At 49.1% G+C, this 21,591-nt stretch overlaps 1 protein-coding gene across 1 annotated transcript in view; it reads left to right on the top strand.

The window, feature by feature from the left end:
* The first annotated feature begins 1,086 nt into the window (after positions 1-1,086).
* CMKLR1 (chemerin chemokine-like receptor 1) overlaps positions 1,087-21,591 on the top strand; it is a 64,954-nt gene continuing 44,449 nt past the window's right edge. Inside the window, exon 1 of the mRNA XM_054006526.1 lies at positions 1,087-1,191. The gene's annotated coding sequence lies outside the window, so the exon portion shown is untranslated. The remainder of the gene's footprint in view (positions 1,192-21,591) is intronic.

Below are 21,591 nucleotides of genomic sequence, written 5' to 3'. Positions count from 1 at the left end.
TAGCAATGGCAAGAAAACATGCCATTTGCCTATTAGAGTTGGCCATTCGTGCAGGTTTCACCATATTTGGGTGTGTCTTCATTGCAGAGTTGACCAGGGTCGGGGGCACCCAGGTTAGCCTTGCCTGGGTGCGAGCAGTCTTGCATGAGTCGCTGGGTCCTCACTGGGGCTGAGCTCACCCGTGTATGTTGATAGGACTTCTGGTGGCATATCCCATGGTTCCCTGTCCTGCAGTGAACTGAGCCGCTCTAGGATTCTGTTCCAGTGACTTGTGGAAGAACTTGTCTGTCCTGCTGGGCATGCAGGGGGAATTATGGGAAGGCCTTGGAGGACGAGCAGCACTCCAGTAGATTAGCTGGCGTCCTCACTGCAAAATGGGTGACTAACCAGCCCGAGTGAAAGCAGCACTGGGGTTTTAGCCTATAGCCTCAGATGAACCAGCTCAGATGGAAAGCACCACCACAGTCAGATGAGAAGATTGTGTGTGTGGACAGGAAGGGAATGAGGGGCTACACCCAGGTAAGAACCTGAGTTAACTGCCATGAAGACCTATCCTTTTGTTGGTGTCACTAGGCATCACCCTAGGTAACTCGGGGGGGGGGGGGGTGGAAGACGACGAGTGTCGATGAAGCCCTCCTGCTCTAGGCCAAAGTGAACCAAAACTCCTCCATGTTGAACTCTAACCGACCTAAAATGCCAGCAGCTGAAAAGCAGGATGTGTAACAGTCAGCTATCAATTGGAACACAGCTCAAACCTGTCTAAAGGGGTAGAGATAAGGGGGCCTACATGCCTCCAGCTGAAGGACAAGATAACTTGCAAAAGGGAAAATGACTAGCAAGCTACAATTACAGCAGCCAGCATTGCTTAATGTAACTGCTACAAGGGAAGGGAGGAAGGGGGAAGCTAAGCTGAAGTAAACAACTTGGGTATAAAAGGGAAAAACTGCTTGTATCTGTGTGCTTGATTTGAGACATGCTGGTCTCCTAGTGCCTTTTCAGAGATCTCGAATAAACTTTATCTGCTTCTCCACCCTGGTGTGTTCATTGGCGTGAAGCACACCAGGCAACGAACCCCTCTGTCGCCCCCCTCTGTGCTGGCAGCAGTTCGAGTGCATCTATTCTTTGGCTGAAAGATATCTCCAGAAAGGCTGTTCACAGCTGAACCCTGTTTCTGTCAAATTCCCTGCCCAGGTAGGTGGCACTTCAGAAAAGTATCCAAACAGAACTTTGCAACCTTCCCATGATTTTGCATATTTTAGCAGCAGTGTTTATGACATGCTGGCTCTCAGACTGTGATGGTCACAGTCAGGAAAAATGCATTAGTTCTGGATCCAGATCAGTGGGGCACATTCATGTTGTCTGCAGTGAAAAGGCCAAGCAAAATGAGATTTCCATGTGCTTCTGCAGCTGCCTGGAGATATATTTCTGTGTGTGTGAGAGAGACAGAGTGAATCTGAGCCATAATATAGCCAATGTTATCAGTGAAGAAAGTAAGGAACCTTTGTTTTGTAGCTACTCCTGTGCCAGGGTATAGAAAACAAACCCAGGCTTCTCATGACTGCACAGCAATCGCACTGAATTCAGAGGCTGTGAGAATAGCCCTTCCAAAGGATGGTAAGCTCAGACCATCCCAGGGTTGGTAGTGAGAGGTTTGGTACTTGGATTTAGCGGGCAGTGAGGCGTTTGGGGGTCAATGGAGATCTCTGGAGAGGAAGCAGCCCTAGTGCGTTGGGAACAAATGTAAAACAGCCTTTGTAAAGGCTCAAATTAGCCTTATTTTTAATCGGTAATAGAGAAACAATGGGCTGGTGCAGGGAGCCTTCTTGAGCCAAGAAAGGGTGGGCAGAGAGGGACCTTTATAATTGGATCACCCGGAAGTGATTGAAAGAGGAACTAGATAAGAGGGACCTTGTGTGGCAGGGGAATATTTTGTAACGGACACCAGGCCCTATATAAGAAGGGTGGCAGAGCAAAAAAAGCCAAGGAGAGCTGGCAGTTAGCTGTAGGTGGGAGGTACCAGCTGTGGGGAATGATTGCTTTGGGCCTATGAGGTCATGTGCTGACAGCTGAAATTAGAAAAGCACCAGGGCTGTGCAGTGCATTCAGCTCGCTCACTCTCTGTTACTCCTGCTGGTCTCCGCTTTTGTTGCAAAGCTCTTAGAAGAGAGCTTAGTGTAGTTACCCTCTCAACATGTGCTAAGCTGTGTGGGTGCTCTGAAAGCCAGGGTGTCTGGCTAGATTGTTTGGCTCTCATTTATTTTGCTGCACATGTTGGGGGCAGGGAATGTAAAGTCCACGATGAATAAAGAACAGGGAAATGGGAGTTACTCTGCCACTGACACAATGTGTGATCTTGGGAAAGTCACTTACCCCCCCCCCCTCAATTCCCACAACTGTGACAGGGAGATAGTAACTAAGCCTCAGAAAATTTTGACTTTGTGTTGAAAAACTAAGCACCCCAAAATTGAAAATTTTTGACCCAAACCTCAGTGATTTCTATCTGGAAATGCCACTGTGGTGCCTCCTGAGAGCAGTAGTATGGTGCTTCGCAACTCCATGCTACTGCGTGGGCCAGGTTCCTCAGCTGAACTACATCTCCCATGATGCACCATGGCATGCCTGTAAAGCCCTCTGAGAGCCTCTAATGGGCGGGATTAGAGAAGATTAGAGTGCTACCATGGCCTTAACACTGGTTCTCAGGCCCGCCATTCACCCGGCCCTCCAACTGGGATTTGAAGCTGGGTCTCTTCCTACCAGTTCACAGCAGCAGAAGAGAGGCGATGCTCTTTCCCCACCGTTGCTTTTAGCGCTATGAGTAGCTACGCTCTTGAAGCAGGCTTCCCTTCCCCACCCAGTGCTTGAGTGCAGAGATTCACATTTGCTGTGCCACACAGGCTCCAGTGACGCATTTTCTCTTTCGGACACCACTTCATCGGCCGAATTGTCTTCAGCTACCTAGGCTCTACCGTCCAATCCTACGCATTGCCGTAGGCATTGCAACATGAAGACCCAAGCACATCACATTAATATGGAGATAGCCACCCACAGTATAGATGGCAACTAAGCTTGTTTTCGGCAATGACATCAGAACCCCAGACATCTTTGCATGGAGCCCTAGTCAGTTTCCTTGTTTGGTTTCTATTTATAGGCCCTGGATTGCACCAAGTTCTAAGTATTTTTCCTGTAGTTCTGTCAAATCAGTAAAACCTATGAAGCAAAACGTCTCTCTGCCATCCGGCATGTGGGATTTTGAGGTTTTTTTGCAATGATTTTCTGATTCTATTTGGAGCTCAAGGCAGTAATGGCATATGTCCCTTTATTGCCATAGGGCTACGAAGCTAAGAAAATGCATGGCGTTTTCAGTGGAGTGCACTGGGAACAGAAAAAGGTTTGACAGACTGGTGGGTGTGACAGACGGTCCTCGGGCATTGGCAGGTGACCTGTCCTGAGATAAGAACTGGAACACAAAGGAACTTAGAACATAAGAACGGCCAGACTGGGTCAGACCAAAGGTCCATCTAGCCCAATATCCTGTCTACCGACAGTGGCCAATGCCAGGTGCCCCAGAGGGAGTGAACCTAACAGGTAATGATCAAGTGATCTCTCTCCTGTCATCTATCTCCACCCTCTGACAAACAGAGTCTAGAGACACTATTCCTTACCCATCCTGGCTAATAGCTATTAATGGACTTAACCACCACGAATTTATCCAGTTCTCTTTTAAAGGCTGTTATAATCCTAGCCTTCACAACCTCCTCAGGCAAGGAGTTCCACAAAACTTGGGCAAGGACAGATTCTTGTTGCTCTAGCAGAACCTGGGTTTGGGGTGCAGTGTTCCTGGGAATTCTAGGAGGTCTGAACCTCACAGGCAGGGGCCTCTGGACATGCCACTTACAGAAGGCGTCCGAGGTGGAGCATTGCCCAGAACATAACCTGGATCCACCTTCTCCCAGAGAGAGGAAGTTAAAAAAGCCAGCAGAGAGGTTTATCCTCTTTAACTAGGGGATGCAGAGCAGACCTGAGGTATCTCTGAGGGTTACAATAGGGGGTGCTGTGGAGAGGGGTTAGATATGCACATGGGGCTAGACACCCCATGCCTTGGATTGGAAGCTCTTTGGGGCAGGGACTGTCTTTTCGTTCTGTGTCTTTATAACGCCTCACACTCTGGGGTCCTGCGCCACGGCCGGGGCTGGTGGGTGTTACAGTAATACAAATAAATCATCATGATGATGATGAAGGAGGAGGTCGAAGGCAGCTGTGTGTACTGACTGTCTCCAACGTGTTGCCTATTTGGCCCAAGCAGTTAGTTAATATTCAAGGTCTTGTGAGGTTGTTTTCATTATCTGTGACTAAACTGGGGCGACTCGTGAGCTGCTCACAAGCAATTTGCAAACCGAGATGGCGGCATAGTGAATCACTCCCTCTGGTTTAATCATTCCGTTCTGACCTCAAACCAACGTCACCGAAACTAGAGGCGAGAGAACGCCTATTAACCAGTGGCGTGCCATGACAGTATTAGTAAGGCACGCAACAGCTCGCTTGCATGCCATAGGTGGTCTAAAATGGCATCCTCCATGAGGTGTCATGTTGTGTGGGGGATGCCATTTTGTTTTAGAAAATGGCTTCCTCCATGGGGGCTGGATGGAATCGGCCCGCAGGCTGCCATTTGGAAAATGCATAGCCAGTGGGGCGTGCAATGCAAACCGAGACGGCACGCCTCTGCTATGAACTCATCTTGTCGGGCTCCAGGCAGCATGGCCAGGGTTGTTCTGCCCCACTGCTTATGTCTAGGTCACTTTGAAATGTCCAAAGTGTCGGGGTTTCAGCCATTTCCCTTGGGGGCAGATCATTTCGTGATCTAATAGCTCACACCAGGATGTTGTTTTTCCTGCTCTTCACCCTACATTTCCCCTTGTTTAAGTTCGTTCCAAGAGGAAAAACAAAGCAGGTTTCTGAACAACGGTCTATTGTCCTTCCCCGCCGTCCTGACTGAGAAGAGCTCCATGCAGCCTGTACACACCAGACATACAGAACATCCACAGCCACGTTTGACACAGGCCGTCTTTGCCAAATGGGTGTATTTGAATGAGACGCTCAGCCGAGCTGGCTGGTGCAGAGTTTGTCGGCGTGAATAAATGGCTGCGAGCTGTATAATTCGCCACCTCCCCGGCATCAGCACCGAGCCCACTGCAGGGTATAGTAAATGCTTAGTTATCAGATTGTAACAATGTTTTCAATACTAATCTACCATTAACATTAATTGACGTTAAGTGGCCATTAGTTCAGCGTTCCACATGTTCCAAGAGCCATTCCAGCCTGCCAGAGAGCCAGGGAGTTCACCAGCATGGAAAATGGGAAACACAAACAACCTGTTTCTTTCTCATGCCAATAGAGAGCTGGGGGAAAAAAATTCTCTTGCAGAAAATGACTGTTGCCTGCTGTTTCCTGGCCAGGACTTGGCCAAAGAACCAGGGATGGGAGGCGTGGGGGAGACAGCTTTACTGGTGGCTTTGAGGTCATGATGGTTTGAGATGGGCGGGGGGGTTGGGACTGGGAACTTGGATGATGAAGGTGATTTCAGCAAAGGACCCAGCCAAGATCAGGGCCCTATTCTGCGAGGTGCTGTCCACAAATGTAGTGAGAGCTGGGGGCTGCCCCCAAACAGCTTATGCTCTAGGTAGACAGACCAGGGGTAGGCGAAAGTGATCTGTAACGCACACGCAGAATGCCCTGGATAAGGGTTTGCAAATGCCACGTTAGTGCCACCGTTTTATCTGCTTGTTGAGTAACTAAAATCATTGTCGGTAAGGCACTTAGAGCTGCTGTTTCTTGAGCGTCGGGTTGTATGTGTAGTTTCAGGTATAGAAAAAGCATCGATTTATGCTAAAATCCTTACATGTGTACGTGGCCCTGTGTCTGAAGCCGATCACTGTGCCAGTAAGACTAACAGTCACCGGCACGCTGATCCCTTGAGGTGTCCTTGAGGGGAGGGCAGGGATCACTGAATGAAGCCTTTGTTAAAATTCTGCTCCAAAATCGAAAATAACATTGCGGGAATTTTTTTGTCTTTTGGGATGCGGCTAAACCAGCCCTGCCAGGGACGATTCATCCTGCAACTCCTCAATATCCTTTTGCTTTTGGAATGAAACAGATGGCACCAAATATCAGCTGCTTTCAAAAAAATGACCCAGGATCCATCCATCCCCGCCTCCGCTTGCAAAATGACCACCCACCCTGCACCCGGCTTGACTCACACAGCCTGGACGGGGAGCTCCGCTAGCAACACCCCCGGGACGGGCTTTCTGAAACAAAGTGCAAACATCTCCAGGAAATGCCTCCACACAAGTTTGCCAGGTGGATTTGACTCCATGGCTACAGGAATGTTTTTGGTGGTTTGTTTGTTTTTGTTCCACCCCATCTCTCTGTGAGCAGCTGCGGGGCTGGATCATGGGTAAGGGTGGAAACCTTTTGGTGGGAGCCCCTTGTTATGATGTTGGCAGCATATCACTGAGCTGGACACATCCCCAAGTGCTGGCTTCTTGGTGAGATTTCTGCTATGTCTTGCTACACTGGCTGTGCAAATACAAGGAGACGTTTATCTTTGTGGTATTACTGCCCTTTCCATCCGGAACCTGGGAGCACAGAGGTTCATGGAAAATAGAGAATACCACTAAAAAGTGAATTGAAAATGTCCCGATCTGCAGAAAGCTTTGGGCCCTCGCCTTGATTCTAATTTTGGGCGGAAGCTCAGGTTGGTTGTGGGTTTATCCTGATTTGCCCCTTCTTTTCTCTGCATGTAGGCGAGGAAAGGGCGTTAGTGAATCGTGTTGAAAGTTCCCCCAGCAATGGAAAAGCTCCTACATTCCTTCCACAATAAGAGCATGACATCTGCTTAGCGATGACTCAGGCCGTTTTTCATCCCAGAAAAAGTACCCACACGCCCAACCACATGAGAACTTGTTCCTGCCAGGAGACGTAGGAGGAAAGAGAGGAAAATAATGGGACAGGGCAAACAGCCTGTGTTAGATAGGACAAGGCTAATCAGGAATTTGGGCCTGGTGCATTTGTTCCTTTAATTCCCATGCAATGGACCAAAGACATGAGGAGACTCAAAGGAACATTGTCAGCATCATTAACGGTGATTCCAGTTACCGGCGGCGATGTGATAATTGCATGAGAGGAATTACAGCTGGAGAAACCTACAGGTTCACATTACACGCAGCTAGAGAAAATAGAGAGCTCCCATTCAGCTCACTGCAAAAGTCGGGAGGCTTTTCTAATAATGCCTTAAGAAAAAGGCATCCCCTTGCTGACGGGATGAGCAGCCCTGGAGACTGAAGACCACTTGCAGCTTATTCCTGGGACAGGCACAGAGCAGACAGCTGCAGTGCATGTTCCCCTCCCTGCTGCAATGTGACTGAGGGCTGTCCTGCAGGGATCCCACCCAGGGTCAGGCAGTGCGGCTTCCCAAGCTCAGTCATTCCTTGGCCTGGGTAGAGGAGTCTAACCCCAGGGCCAATGGAGGTGGGAGTTCACTTGTCCACGAGGTGCAGCCCCGATCCAGTCCAGTGCATGACTAGTCATGCTGGCATCCGTGGGCGGTTGCGAGCAAAATGTGCGCTTAGGTGCTGGGCTGGATCAGGGCCAGAGCCTCGCTGGATTGGGCCATGGGAGTGGCAGCGAGATGGCTTCGCACTTCACAGAGCCATCAGAAGGCTGCCAGGGGGTGGAGACCGGCCTCCGCTGGGTTCGAATCAGGACCACATGCTCTCCTGCTTTGTGTGCATCTGAAATAGGGACACTCGTCCGTTAGCGGGTCGATCCTGCAAGGTGCTGGGTTCCGGCCTTGGTACAGCATTGCTTGTAAGCTAGGGTTACCATATTTTGTGCCTCCAAATGGAGGACACTCCACGGGGCCCCGGCCCCGCCCCCAGCCCCGCCCACGCCCCCTCCCCAACTCCGCCCCCTCCCCAAAGTCTCCGCCCCCTCCCCTGCTTCCCGCGAATATTAAATTCGCGGGAAGCCTGAAGCTGGTAAGGGGGGGTATGGGGGGAGCAGGCGCGGCCCAGGCTGGCCCCCCGGCGGCGCCAGCCTGGGTCGGCTCGGGCCCTGGGGTGCCAGCCCCGGCCGACCACCCCCAGCCCGCCCAGCACTGCCGGCCCCCGGCGGCCCAGCGCACCCCCCCCGCTATCCCGGACCGGCTCCCGGCCCCGCGGCCCAGCGCACCCCCCGGCGGCCCGGCCCCGCGACCCCGGACCGGCCCGCGGCCCCGCGCACCCCCGGCTCCCCGCCCAGCCCCGCGGCCCGGCGCACCCCCCCGCTACCCCGGACCGGCTCCCCGCCCGGCCCCGCAGCCCGGCGCACCCCCCCCGCTACCCCAGACTGGCTCCCCGCCCGGCCCCGCAGCCCGGCGCACCCCCCCGCTACCCCGGACCGGCCCCGCGGCCCGGCGCACCCCCCCGCTACCCCGGACCGGCTCGCGGCCCCGCGCACCCCCCCGCTACCCCGGACCGGCTCCCCGCCCGGCCCCGCGGCCCGGCACCCCCCCCCCGCTACCCTGGACTGGCTCCCCGCCCGGCCCCGCGGCCAGGCGCACCCCCCCGCTACCCCGGACCGGCTCCCCGCCCGGCCCCGCGGCCCGGCGCACCCCCCCCCGCTACCCCGGACCGGCTCGCGGCCCCGCGCACCCCCCCGCTACCCCGGACCGGCTCCCCGCCCGGCCCCGCGGCCCGGCACACCCCCCCGCTACCCCGGCCCGGCTCGCGGCCCCGCGCACCCCCCCCGCTACCCCGGCCCGCGGCCCGGCGCACCGCCCGGCTCCCGGCCCGGCACCGCGCCCCCGGCTCCCCGCCCGGCCCCGCGCCTGGCCCGGCACCATGCCCCCGGCCCCGCGACCCCGGCCCGGCCCCGCATCGGCCCGGCCAAAGAGGCCCCGCCCGAGCCCTCCATCCCTCCCTCCCGATTTTCCCGGACATGCCCAGCTTTTGGGGATTTCCCCCCGGACGGGGATTTGAACCCCCAAAAGCCGGACATGTCCGGGAAAATCCGGACGTATGGTAACCCTATGTAAGCATATGAGACCCAACAAATCCTGCATCTTGTCAGGGGGTTAGACTAGCTGGGCCTTGCAGTCCCTTCTAGCCCGATGGTTCTGTGCTTCTATGTGACTCGCTCCCTTGATGTCAATAACAGCATATCAGACCCGAAGGCAGATTTACTGAGGTCAGCCCCCAATCTCAAAGACCTCACTTTCACTTTCACTGGCAATTTGGTCCTTGAATCACTATGCAGAAACTCGGAGGCTCCCGGCGATATTTTTTTCCCAGTGAGTGGAATGGATGTCCAGAAGCTCCTTTGAAAGCCCACATTAGACAAGTCTTTCCACATTACCTCTAATGCAATGTGACTGAAGCACCAGGCCTTTAAATGTCAGACAGAGACAGTGTGTCACAGCTTAGAAACAATGCAGGTTTCTTTGGAGAAACCAGACCCACAACGATCCTTCCACGATGGGAAATACTTGCTCTCAGCTGTGCCAATCTGTATATGTCAAATTAAGGAAATGCCCCCAGCATCAAAGGGTGGCTGGTAGGTAATCCTGCTGCTGAATTTGGAGGTGTTCTGTCCCAGGTTACAAGGCAGCTTTGAGTAATACACTGAGAACTTGGTATTAAGATAAAACAAACAAACAAAACCCAAGCCAACAGCCTCGCTTCTCTGATGAATGCATCCAGTTTGGCCGGGGCTCAACCACCCACGGTGGAGAGGGAATCTTGTGTAGAATCTGGGATTGATGAACGGACTCAGCAGAAATCACTAGCGCTTGTCTGGAATTCTTCAATGAATGTTTCTGGGTTTTTTCTTTTTGGAAAATGCTGATTCGTTGACTGAAATTTTTCTCGGAAAAGAGTCAGTTTCAATGGATTCCTGAGTTCGAAGAAATGTTGGGGAAAAATTAGAAATTGAGAAATGAGAAATGAAATGTTCTGACAGTGTCTAGTTCAGAGTGCCCTAGCGATCTATAAATGTAACCATTGAAATGGTTGAAATGATCAGAATAAAACCTTTCGATTGACCCAAACCAATGTATTTATTTATTTCAGTTTATGAACATTTTCAAGATTTTGATTTTTCATCCCAATTTGGGATTGGAAATTTTTTTACAATCTCAAAAGTTTTTGAAGGATGGGGAAAGTTTCCCTCCCAGCTCTAGAAATAACAGTCGTCAGCAAGGATTTCTCTGCAGGAGCAAATCGGTATCAGCAGAAATCAAACGACAGCCACAGTCAGCAAAATGAACATATGGCAAAACTTCCCAACAGCCTGGTTGCTTTATCCAGACCTCAGAACTTGGGTGTGGAATCTTTGCCTTCCTGTTGGCACTTTTCCCCTTTGTCTCTCTCCAGCTTCCTTCTTTTACTGATGGGGAACTGAAGTACGTTTGTATTGAGATACTATTCAGGGACATCTGGACCCTTTGATTCTACAGTGTTGCTGTTGCATGAGATTTACCTGCAAACCTTAATGCACATCACAAAGCAGAGGCCAGAGTGTAGCTGGGTGTTTGTGCTTCAGGAATATCCATTACTGAGTCCTGGGGCTAGACTGGGGGTGGGACAAGGATAGTGGTATTCTGACGAGCTCTGCCCACAAAATAAGCTCCACGCATGTGATGCTGTGGATTGTGCAGCGATTCAAAATATGAACACGTGCTCTCCAAGCTACATGGGGCTCCCTGCGTGGGGCTGCCCCTTGTTGGGGCTTGAATAGGCCTATGGCAAGGGCAGCTCTAGTCTGGGTTCAGGGGTGCAATTGCACCCACCGAAGTCAGGCCCGGACCAGCGTGGGCAGGGAGCACTTGCACAGGGGCCTTGGCTCACGTTTGGCCTGGCTGCTCCTCTGTCATGACAGCCCGGCCAAATCGGAACGAGCAGCATTGCAACCTGGCACGCGGGGTCGCAGCGCCACTCGGGTTTGGTGCCCATCATTGCTAGGGCAGAGAGTGACTCGCCTGCCCAGCTGGGCCCAGACCCAAGGCAAACCACCAGGTCGAGAGCCCGGAGGCAGGACCGGGTTGGAGGTACCGCTACCACTGGAGCTCAGCGAGTGGCCCCCAGCTGCACACAGGGCAGTGACCCCACAGCCTGGGCCCTCTCTAATGCCCATCCGCACAGGGAGGACAGTGACCCCATTGGCCTGGCCCTCTCTGCCCTCCCTCATTCCCCCCAGCCCCATGGAGAGGGCAACAACCCATAGTGCATGTATTGCTTCAGGAGGCTGCATCCAGCCCTGGCCCATGGACTTTACTAGGCTCCTTGATTGAGGAAAAACCATCAGGGCTGATATCTCCCAAATGCCCCCACCTTATGGCTCCCCAATGAGCCATTGCTCACAGCAAACCATGCAGGTCAGCTTTCCTGTCTCCCATGCTGGATGTTTCAATTAGAGTCAGCTGTATTTACCCCTCACTGGGAGGAATGGGGCAGTCCTGGCCCCTCAGTGTTATTGTTCCAAGCTAAGATTTTGGAGGCAAAGGTAGTCGCTTCAGAGGGGTGCAGGGACTGGCTGTTTCCAAGCTCTGATGGGGTTCACGACTTCACTGCAGAGCACATTTAAACCAGACTGCTAGACAGAAATGTTTCCAAAGGATTGAATTCACTGAACCAAAGTTGTATTTTCACTGATTAACTGAAGCTTATAAAATAGTTCATAAGAATAGATAATAAAAGTATTAATTTGCTAGACCAAAAATCAGCTGAACCTTCCATTCACTCGTCCAGGTCACGATTATAGCGTTAAGATGGACACGTGTACCAGTGTCTGTGCTGCGTCCCGTTATGTATCAATTACTGCCAATGCTGAATAAATGCCTAACTCAGTCATTTGCAAACAAACGAGGAATATGGGGCCTCAGGTCTAAGGGCTGACACCATTACTAAGTAAGATTTTTGAAATGCCTCCAGCCTATATGCACAGATGCTCAGCACCACAGATGCTGAAGACCTCTGGAAGTCAAGCCAAAATTGGGCATTCAAAAATGGAGGCACCCAAATTTAGTGGATTCCCCATAATTATTAATACATGTTTATACTCCATTCTTCCCATTCTCTTAACCCATGCAAACTATCATCATCATCATCATCATCATCATCGAATCATAGAATATCAGGGTTTGAAGAGACCTCAGAAGCTCATCTAGTTCAATCCCCAGCTCATCATCATCGTCTTTTAACATCTTACTGCATGTTTGCTCGGTGACAGTACAACGCACACAACAACCAAAGCTTGTCTAACCGAGCACATACCTGTTTGGCTGAGCAAACATGTAGGGTAGATGTGTACATCAAGGACAATTACCTTTCACCTGTGCTCTGCAGTGAATACATCTTTCTGTAGCTCGCACGGTTTGGTCTTCTGAGCTGTTGTATTATTCAACTCCCTAGAAAGCACTTTGGGTTACATTGTTTATGAGAGATGCAACACAGAATAAAGCTGCCTTGTATTAAAAGGTGGCTTTCACATTAAGTCACATCCTGGAAATAGAGAAGCTGTTTTGATTGTTTTTTTCCTCTCTCTCTCTCTCTCTCTCTCTCTCTCTCTTTTCTAACAGTTTTTAATCTCAGTGATGTTTGAATGAAAAGCATATCAGCTGTTAGTATTGCTCAGACACGGCGTAGCAGCCAGGACAGGAAACAATGAAGACAAATGTAAAGTTGTGGGCCATTAATCTCAATCCTTTGATATGTGAAAGCCCCTCAATCCTTAGACTGAATATGGCAACGGAGCAATTACTTCAGCTCTGGAAAAAGCCACTGTCAGTGTGTGGAAACAGAAAGCATCGGAGAGGATCAAACCAGGAGCTAGCAGATTAGGCCAGGGGCTGAGTCAGCCGGGGTTAGGGTGTATTATAAGGCTGACCACTTTTAACCTGCAGGAAAGCAAGAGCGTCCGTGGCTGGCAATTGGATACGGGTCAGATTGAGTTTGCAAAAATGCAGGCAGCTCAAAGCATGGGCCCTTGGGCTATTTATTATGGGCCACGTGTGAGCTGAATAGTTTAGGCTGTGTCTGACCAGAGGCTGTTCAAAAGTAACGTTGAGTTGACTGGAGAGCGGTAGAAAGTGCCCCAGCCCCTTGCTGACACATTCTCCCTTCCGGCTACTTCCAGGTGGGCCCTTTGCTTTGTTCAGCTGCAAAAGCGCCGAGCTGGGGGGCCTGATTCTCATTTATGCTATGGCCCTTTTGCAGTGTTCTCGCAGGGTAAAGGGGCCTTTGAATGGGTACATGGCTTTTACATGCACTTGAAGGCCCCATTACACACTCGAGGGGTGTAAAGGGGGTTTAGTGTAAATGAAAATAAAGTCCAGTGATAAAGAAATTCAAAAGGTTCACGGCGATGGGATGTGGAATAAGCAACCCAGACTGGTGAAGCGGATTGGGAGGCCATTTTAAACAACGATCCTCAGGGGCGATTTCTCAGGAGAAGTAGGATGGGATTTACTGACTAGGCTTTCCACCGGCTAAAGTCTAACCTTTGCCCCGCTGCCGTAGGCTGGCTCTGACCTCTGTGCTGCCGTGTGCCCATTGAGGCCCCAGCAGAGCTGTGCAAAAAGTATTAGCCAACCTCATCTGAATGAAAGCCAAGAACTCGCTCAGACGGTGCTCGCAACCCCCTTTGTGCTCCTTCTGGGCACGTTTATAGGAGGGCACTTTTGGCCACAAAAATGTTCACGGAAAGAGAAAGTGTCACGAGTGCGTGTCCAAATAGGTATTGTAAGTATGGCATACATACGAGTATTCATTCCACAAAGGTGCACACGGCGGGTTTGGGAAGCAAAACCAGCTGAGGAGAAGAAACCTTAGGTTTAGGTGGCCACTCACACAGCATCAGTAGCAAACATTCGGAGCATTAGTCCTCGTGAATGCAAGGAATCCATAAGCTGAAACATTAACATGTATTCATATTGTAGTAGCACCCAGAGGGTCCCTTCAGGAACCGGGGCTATACTGGGCTAGGGGTTGTACAAACATATAAGGCAAAGCTGACCTCTCCCCCAAAAGATCTTACAATTTACAGAATCTCATTTGCATAAAAAGTTTTGATAATGATTAGCAATGAATACCGCCGTAAAAGTCTCAGCTTGCCGCTAGCAGGAAAAGTGGCTAAACTGGTCAACTAAGTTGTTCCTCTGTGAATAGTTTTGCACTCCAGTCATGCTGGCAGCTGATAAGCAAAATAATTTGGTTAATTAGACAATAGAATCTCAGGAACATTTGGATGAACTGAATTTAGAGATTTCACAGCTTCACCTAGTGGCATCCAGTGGGTCTGTTCATCCAGACTCAGGGCGGGCTGGAGCGTTAAGCCCATTAGTGACCCTGGAAGAAGAGCACCATCTACTGAGCTTCTATCACCACCAACTACAGAGTGGCCTACCCTGTTACCAGATACCGTCGTCATAGCATCCCTTAATAAAAAGCTGCGGCATTGAACCAGTATTGACTCAGCCTACAGAACCTCACCGGCACCATTGCCTATAACACCCACCCCGTAGTGCCTCACCAATCTATTAGAATTCTTTGGGTGGTTTGGGGAGGTCTCTTATACATGGCCAGGCCTGACCCTCTGCAGATCACAAACCGAGTCAACCTGGCGCTAGTTATTCCTGTGGAAATTATTCTTTACAATAAAAAAAGAAAAGTGTCCCCCTGTCTCCAGTCAAACATTCTGGATGGAGAATTTTCTCTCATGTCAATATCCTTTAGTCTTCACTCTATTGCTGAACATAAGAGTTACTGAGCTCTGCAAAGGGCTCTAAGTCTTCATGCAAACCTCATGCTCTGGATTTATAACTTCTAGGGCAGGACTATCCGCAAGTGCCGTTTGGCTTTCCATGATACGACTGTTTCTGTTTTTCATGCCTAGGCCCTGATCCTGTGCTTGTTGAAATCAATGGAAAGGCTCTTATTGACTCCTGTGGCCACTGGCTCAGGCCTTAAAACACACTGTTGGCGTACAGAGGAGTGCAAAAACCTGAAACTCCAGCTTATTGACCTCTGCCAAGACGCCATTGTGGACAACAACCTCAGTCAGCCTTTGTTAACCAAGACCACAGTCAGACTTTTAAAATTACAGTGGACTTGGCTGAATGTGGTTTTTTGGTTTCTTCTGACTAAGGAATTAGACTGATTTATATTTCCTCCCACTTCTCCCAAATTTCAGAGTTTTATCGGTGGCTGGAGTATTAAAAAAACAGCATCTAAAAGTAGCCTGGTCATGTGCAGAAATATTGCCGTTTTTAGATCTTGGATTCCTTCTGGCATTTCCTGTTCTGAAAGTGAATGGAACTTCCATATCTCCGGATTGTTCAGGGCTTTCCAGGGCCGAAACATTTCCATCCCCTCTTGCAAAACACAGAAAAGGTTTTATTAGACTGAACAACCTGCTTGCCTTCCGCCCTTTATGTTGCATCCTTCTGGCTTCCCTCCAGTTTTGCTAGCAGCTGCCAGATGTCTTTCCTTGCAGATCGGAACAGAACTTTAAAATTCAGTACATTTGGCACCAAGAGTCAATGTCTGATCCCAGAGAGTTCACAATAGCTGCTTATGACTTGAAGCACATTGAAGACTGCGAAGAGGTAAAAGGAGATCTCACAAAACTGGGTGACTGGGCAACAAAATGGCAGATGAAATTCAATGTTGATAAATGCAAAGTAATGCACATTGGACAACATAATCCCAACTATACATATAAAATGATGGGGTCTAAATTAGCTGATAACACTCAAAAAGAGATCTTGGAGTCATTGTGGACAGTTCTCTGGAAACATCCACTCAATGTGCAGCGGCAGTCAAAAAAAACTAACAGAATGTTGAGAATCATTAAGAAAGGGATAGATAATAAGAGAAAATATCATATTGCTTCTATATAAATCTGTGGTACACTCACATCTTGAATACTGTGTGCAGCTGTGGTCACCCCATCTCAAAAAAGATATTGGAATTGGAAAGGGTACACAAAAGGGCAACAAAAATGATTAGGGGGATGGAACAGCTTCCATATGAGCAGAGACTAATAAGTCTGGGACTTTTCAGCTTGGAAAAGAGACGACTAAGGGCATAGGTGCTGGAACTGCAGCACCCCTGGCTTGAAGTGGATTCTGTTATAAACAGGGTTTATGGTTTGGTTCAATGGCTCACAGCACCCCCACTATACAAATTGTTCCATCGTCCCTGACTAAGGGGGGATAAAATAGAGGTCTATAAAATCATGACTGGTGTGGAGAAAGTAAATAAGGAAGTGTTATTTACTCCTTCTTATAACACAAGAACTAGAGGTCACCAAATGAAATTAATAGGCAGCAGGTTTAAAACAAACAAAAGGAAGTATTTCTTCACACAACACACAGTCAGCTTGTGGAACTCCTTGCCAGAGGATGTTGTGAAGGCCAAGACTATAACAGCGTTCAAAAAAGAACTAGATAAGTTCATGGAGGATAGGTCCATCAATGGCTATTAGCCAGGATGGGCAGGGACGGTGTCCCTAGCCTCTGTTTGCCAGAAGCTGGGAATGAGCGACAGAGAATGGATCACTTGTTGATTCCCTGTTCTGTTCATTCCCTCTGGGGCACCTGGCATTGGCTACTGTCAGACGACAGGATACTGGGCAAGATGGACCTTTGGTCTGACCCAGTATGGCCGTTCTCATGAAGGACATTAAGTTAGTTTGCATTTTTTTCCACTCTAATTCACTTCTTTTCAGTTATAGAATCATAGAATCATAGCACTGGAAGGGACCTCGAGAGGTCATCTAGTCCAGTCCCCTGCACTCACAGCAGGACTAAGTATTATCTAGACCATTCCTGGCAGGTGTTTGTCTAACCTGCTCTTAAAAATCTCCAATGATGGAGATTCCATAACCTCCCGAGGCAATTTATTCCAGTGCTTAACCACCCGGACAGTTAGGAACTTTTTCCTAATGTCCAACCTAAACCTCCCTTGCTGCAATTTAAACCCATTGTTTCTTGTCTTCTCCTTAGAGGTTAAGAAGAACAATTTCTCTGTCTCCTCCTTGTAACAACCTTTTATGTGCTTGAAAACTGTTCTCATGTCCTCCCTCAGTCTGCTCCAGACTAAACAAACCCAATTTTTTCAATCTTCCCTCGTAGGTCATGTTTTCTAGACCTTTCATCTTTTTTGTTGCTATTCTCTGGACTTTCTGCAATTTGTCAACATCCTTTCTGAAATGTGGTGCCCAGAACTGAACACAATACTCCAGCTGAGGCCTGGGTAGAGTGGAAGAATTACTTCTCTTATCTTGCTTACAACACTTCTGGCTAATACATCTCAGAATGATGTTTGCTTTTTTTGCAACAGTGTTACACTATTGACTCATTTTTAGCTTGTGGTCCAGCTATGAGCCCCAGTTCCCTTTTTGCAGTACTCCTTCCTAAGCAGTCATTTCCCATTTTGTGTTCTACTTCCCCAAATCCTTGAATCTATTTCATCTTCTTAGAAAGTTTGAGATGCAAGTCAGTTCCCCCTGAGATATGCCGTGGCCATCTTCCACAATGAGCTAGGTGAATGTCTACTCACTCAGTTCTTACTTCCAGAAACAAACCTCCAATGGGTATCGTGTGTAGCTGATGAATAACTTCACACCTTTTGAGAAGAATGGATTCTTGCCAGTGCTTTGACTGAGGCTATGATGGGGGAGGGGGGCTGATAAATATGTGACCTAATGGCAGTTTTCTATTTTGGTTCTTGCTACTTGAACTTGGAACCACCTTTAAGGCTGAGAACAATCAGCTTTTGCTGAGGAGTTTTATTTATGAACTTTCCATTGGCCGGGGCACGGGGTTCTACTTCTGCCTAGTCTTATGTGCTGCCAACCTTGGCCAAATGGAGGTGACTGCATCTTGGAAGTAGTCAAAATACAAAGACCATCTGCATTGCTACTTCAGGCATAAATTGGTTGTCAGATGGGATCAGGAAGAACTTTGTTTGCCTGGCATTATACTTCGTCATGAAGCGCATTGCACTTTTTGTGGACTGTACTTTCCATGGACATATCTGACACTGGTGCCTTTGAGATAGGATATTGCATGAGATGGGCATGTTGATCTGTTATAAAGTGGTGTAACCCTCCTGCCCATCTAAGTTGGCAGAACAAGGGCCGGGTTCTGTATCTAGGGGTTCCGTTTCAATAACGCAATGCAAAACCATCTCGAGCACCCACCCAGTGACCTGGGACAATTACATACCACCCCCTGGGCACCTCTAAGAGGCAATACTTCCCCTCTCGCAAGCACGGAGTCTGAGTGTAGCAGAAAATGTTTAATAACATGAGGTAAACGACATCAGCATTAAATTGGATTCATAACACAAACGATGAGCAAAAGACCCACCCCAGCAAATTGGGCCATGTCCTTTCCCTTTGGTTCTTGAATCCAGCAACCCAAAAATCACCCAGAGTCCCCAAAGTCCAACACCCCCAAAGTCCCTAGGGTCCAGCAACCACCCAAAGTCCCAAAAGTCCAACAACCCCCAAAGTCTCTGTCCCTGGTCAGTGCAGCCCCAGAGTAAAAGGGGGGCACGCAGGGTGTTAAGGGGCACCTTATGTGATCCAAGGCCAACCGGCTGCCTCTCCGTGGGGTTCCGCCGCAGCCTTCACCACGAGCCAGTCCACAAACTGCCGTCCCACAAACTGCTCTGCTCTACGAGCTGCTCCGCTTCACTCACCGACCTGTGAGCCACTCCAGCCGTCCCCACAAACGGCTCCGCTCGCTGTTCCTTGGGCTGCTCCAGCCGTCCCCACAAACTGCTCCGCCAGCAGCTTAGCAATATAGCTTCAGGCTCCCCCACTAGTTAACACTGCACTCAGTGATCTCAGCTCTTAGTAACTTTAGCTCTTTTGTGATTTCAGCTTGTAGTAGGGGAGCCCCAGTGCTGGTGCACCATTGGCCCAAAGTGAATTCAGCTCAGCAGCCTGTAACTAGACTCCTAAAGGACTCAAAGTTAGCTCTAGAGAGTCCTGTGGCACCTTTAAGACTAACAGAAGTATTGGGAGCATAAGCTTTCGTGGGTAAGAACCTCACTTCTTCAGATGCAAAGTTAGCTCTGACATTCAACAGTGGAGAGAGAAGATGGTGCACTTGGCGTTTCAGGCCCTCAATGGAGGCCCATACTATCAGGTGCAAATACCCGTCCCCATCCTCTCTCAATTCATTAGGTTTTGTAACCCATGCCCCTTGTCAAGCAAGTGCTACTTAGTTAATGGTGAATCCTTCTGTCATACAACAGTTCCACTGGCCTTGATTCACAGAATCAGGGTAACAAAACTTTATTCTTCCTGCCCCAATAACAGAGAAACTGGGGATCCCACACCAGCCAAAGTAACCACTTTCAGTTGCTGTTGTCTCATGCCAGGCGGGTGGGTGGGCCTATGCAAACAAGATCAGCCCCTGGAGTTCTTTTCCATACTCGCCATAATTAACCACCAGATATCCGGGTAGAGCTCGTCCTGACTCTGCTTACATCGGCAATTCCTACAACCTCTGCTCTTCCATCTAAATTTGCAGGGTCCAGAAGATTTAATCCTTATACCAGCAGAAGTTTTATCAGAAGTTTCTCCCTTAAAATTCAGTTCCCAAACTTGTGACAATAGAACTACAAATGTAGAGAGCTAAGTAATTCACCAGGGGTGGGTGTGTTGGATTGTAAAGCTGGAGGCCCTTGGTTTTGAAAGGAGCTGGGAAATCAGTGATGCAAATATTTGATTTTCTTCATGCTCTGACTGTTTATTAAACCTCAAGAATATGACTCTTAATTAAGTTTCCTCTGTCTCAATACCTGACAATGCAACCAGGTTACGGAGTCAGAGAGCCAGGTGTTTAGATACTCAGTTTTTATTCCATCCTTACTCCAGTGAACTCCCACTGAGCAGACACTAAGTTAGGATCTCAGGCTTTTGGTCTATTTAAAGCAGAGATAGAAAACTCCTCTTTCGTCTGTTAGTTGTTTGCCCCTCCCCGTTCTGGGAAGGAACCATTCCCTTCATTATATGGTCCTGGGCTTCATCCACCCTTGTTCAAAATGACCCAGATGATGGGGCTTTCAAATGACTCAAGTAACTGGAGGGAGAGCGTTCCACAGTCTGTCAGGCCTCACTCTTAGGAGATTTTTTTCCCCTTACATCCAGACTGGATTTCCTCCTGTTGCTCCTAGCTCAGTGCATTTTCTGATTCCAGAGCACTTCTATTACTTCTGGGCTGGTTTGTTTCGTGTTTGTTCACTGAGGTTTGTGATCGAGGGATGCTGCTTTTCTTTCATGTTTAGGATGCTTCTTAATCTGACTGTCCCCTCCAGGTTTGCATGGGATCCTAGACAGTGGGAGGGGTAGGCAGAATGCTGTGCCAGAGACAGAGACTTTAGATGCTCCTTTCTCAACCTCCTGCTTCTTGTTGTTTTGCTTCACCAACAGCTGTTTCTTTCCATGGGTCCTTAGCACTGGCCTGCTACCCCCGCACAGCGCCCTGCCGCCAGGATTGCAGTACTGTAAATTCACCTTCGATGCTTGAGTCCCAGTTCCATAATCATGCTCTCACCCCAAGAAGGTCTTGCTGAGGATGCATGGCCAGAAATACACCATTGTTAAAACCCAGCAAGGTTTGGGCAACTGCTTTGGGAAAAGAAAAGAAAAGTTCCTCTATGGATCTTCAAGTTGGTTTATTTCCAGCAACAAGAATATATATTCTAACATAAAACCTCTGTTCAGATACTGCTCAGGCTGCCCCACTAGCACTCAGCAGTCAGGAAATGGCAAAGTCAAGGTTGCACCAGTAACCTTAACTCTGCCCCCTTGTGCACATGTATTACTGTGACAGAGGGCCAGATTATTTTTGTACACTAAGGCCTCTTTGCATCACACTAGCAGGAAAAGGGGGCCTTACTATGTCTTTAAGGCCCTTTAGCACTGCCAGAGTGGTGTAAAAGAGGCCTTCTTGTAAATGTGAATCTGACCCACAGTCTTTAATTACGCAATCACATATTATTTCTTATTTAATACCATAGAAATCATACAGTCTGTGCTACGACCTTTGACACCCTTTCTGTTCTATTCAGGTTCTATCATGGTCATCGCCGTAGTATCTGAATGCCTGCTTGTCATGCTTTACGCGATGTGTAGCATTTTAGAGAGCCTTGCGTATGCTACGTGTGCCAGACAAAGAGAGCCCTGCACCTTAGACTGTGCACTACAGGTTAAATACAAGCATAAGAGTCATGAAACAAATGAAATGAAAAAAACTCAACCTCCTTCTCTCCCTTCCTCTTCTCCTCCTCCACCACTAGAAAAGGGAAGAAAGTTACACAGTGAGAGAAAGGGAAGTCACTTTCCTATCCCCCTTCTCCCTATGCCGGGGGAAAACAAAAAATGTGGAAGTGTTCCCCTCATTGAAACTTTTTAATTTTCTTGTTGAGCCCCCCTCTCTCCCCAATTTTGTGTTCTGAATATTTTTTTTTCCAGAAAACTCTCCTATTTCCTGTGCGACTCTGGCGAGTAGCCCCTGCTCTCTTCAGTGCAGGGCCGAGC

This window comes from Malaclemys terrapin, chromosome 16 (assembly GCF_027887155.1).
Source record: "Malaclemys terrapin pileata isolate rMalTer1 chromosome 16, rMalTer1.hap1, whole genome shotgun sequence".
NCBI classification, from domain to species: Eukaryota; Metazoa; Chordata; order Testudines; family Emydidae; genus Malaclemys; species Malaclemys terrapin.
Note: the sequence above shows the minus strand (reverse complement) of the source record. Positions and strands in the feature narration are given on the sequence as shown.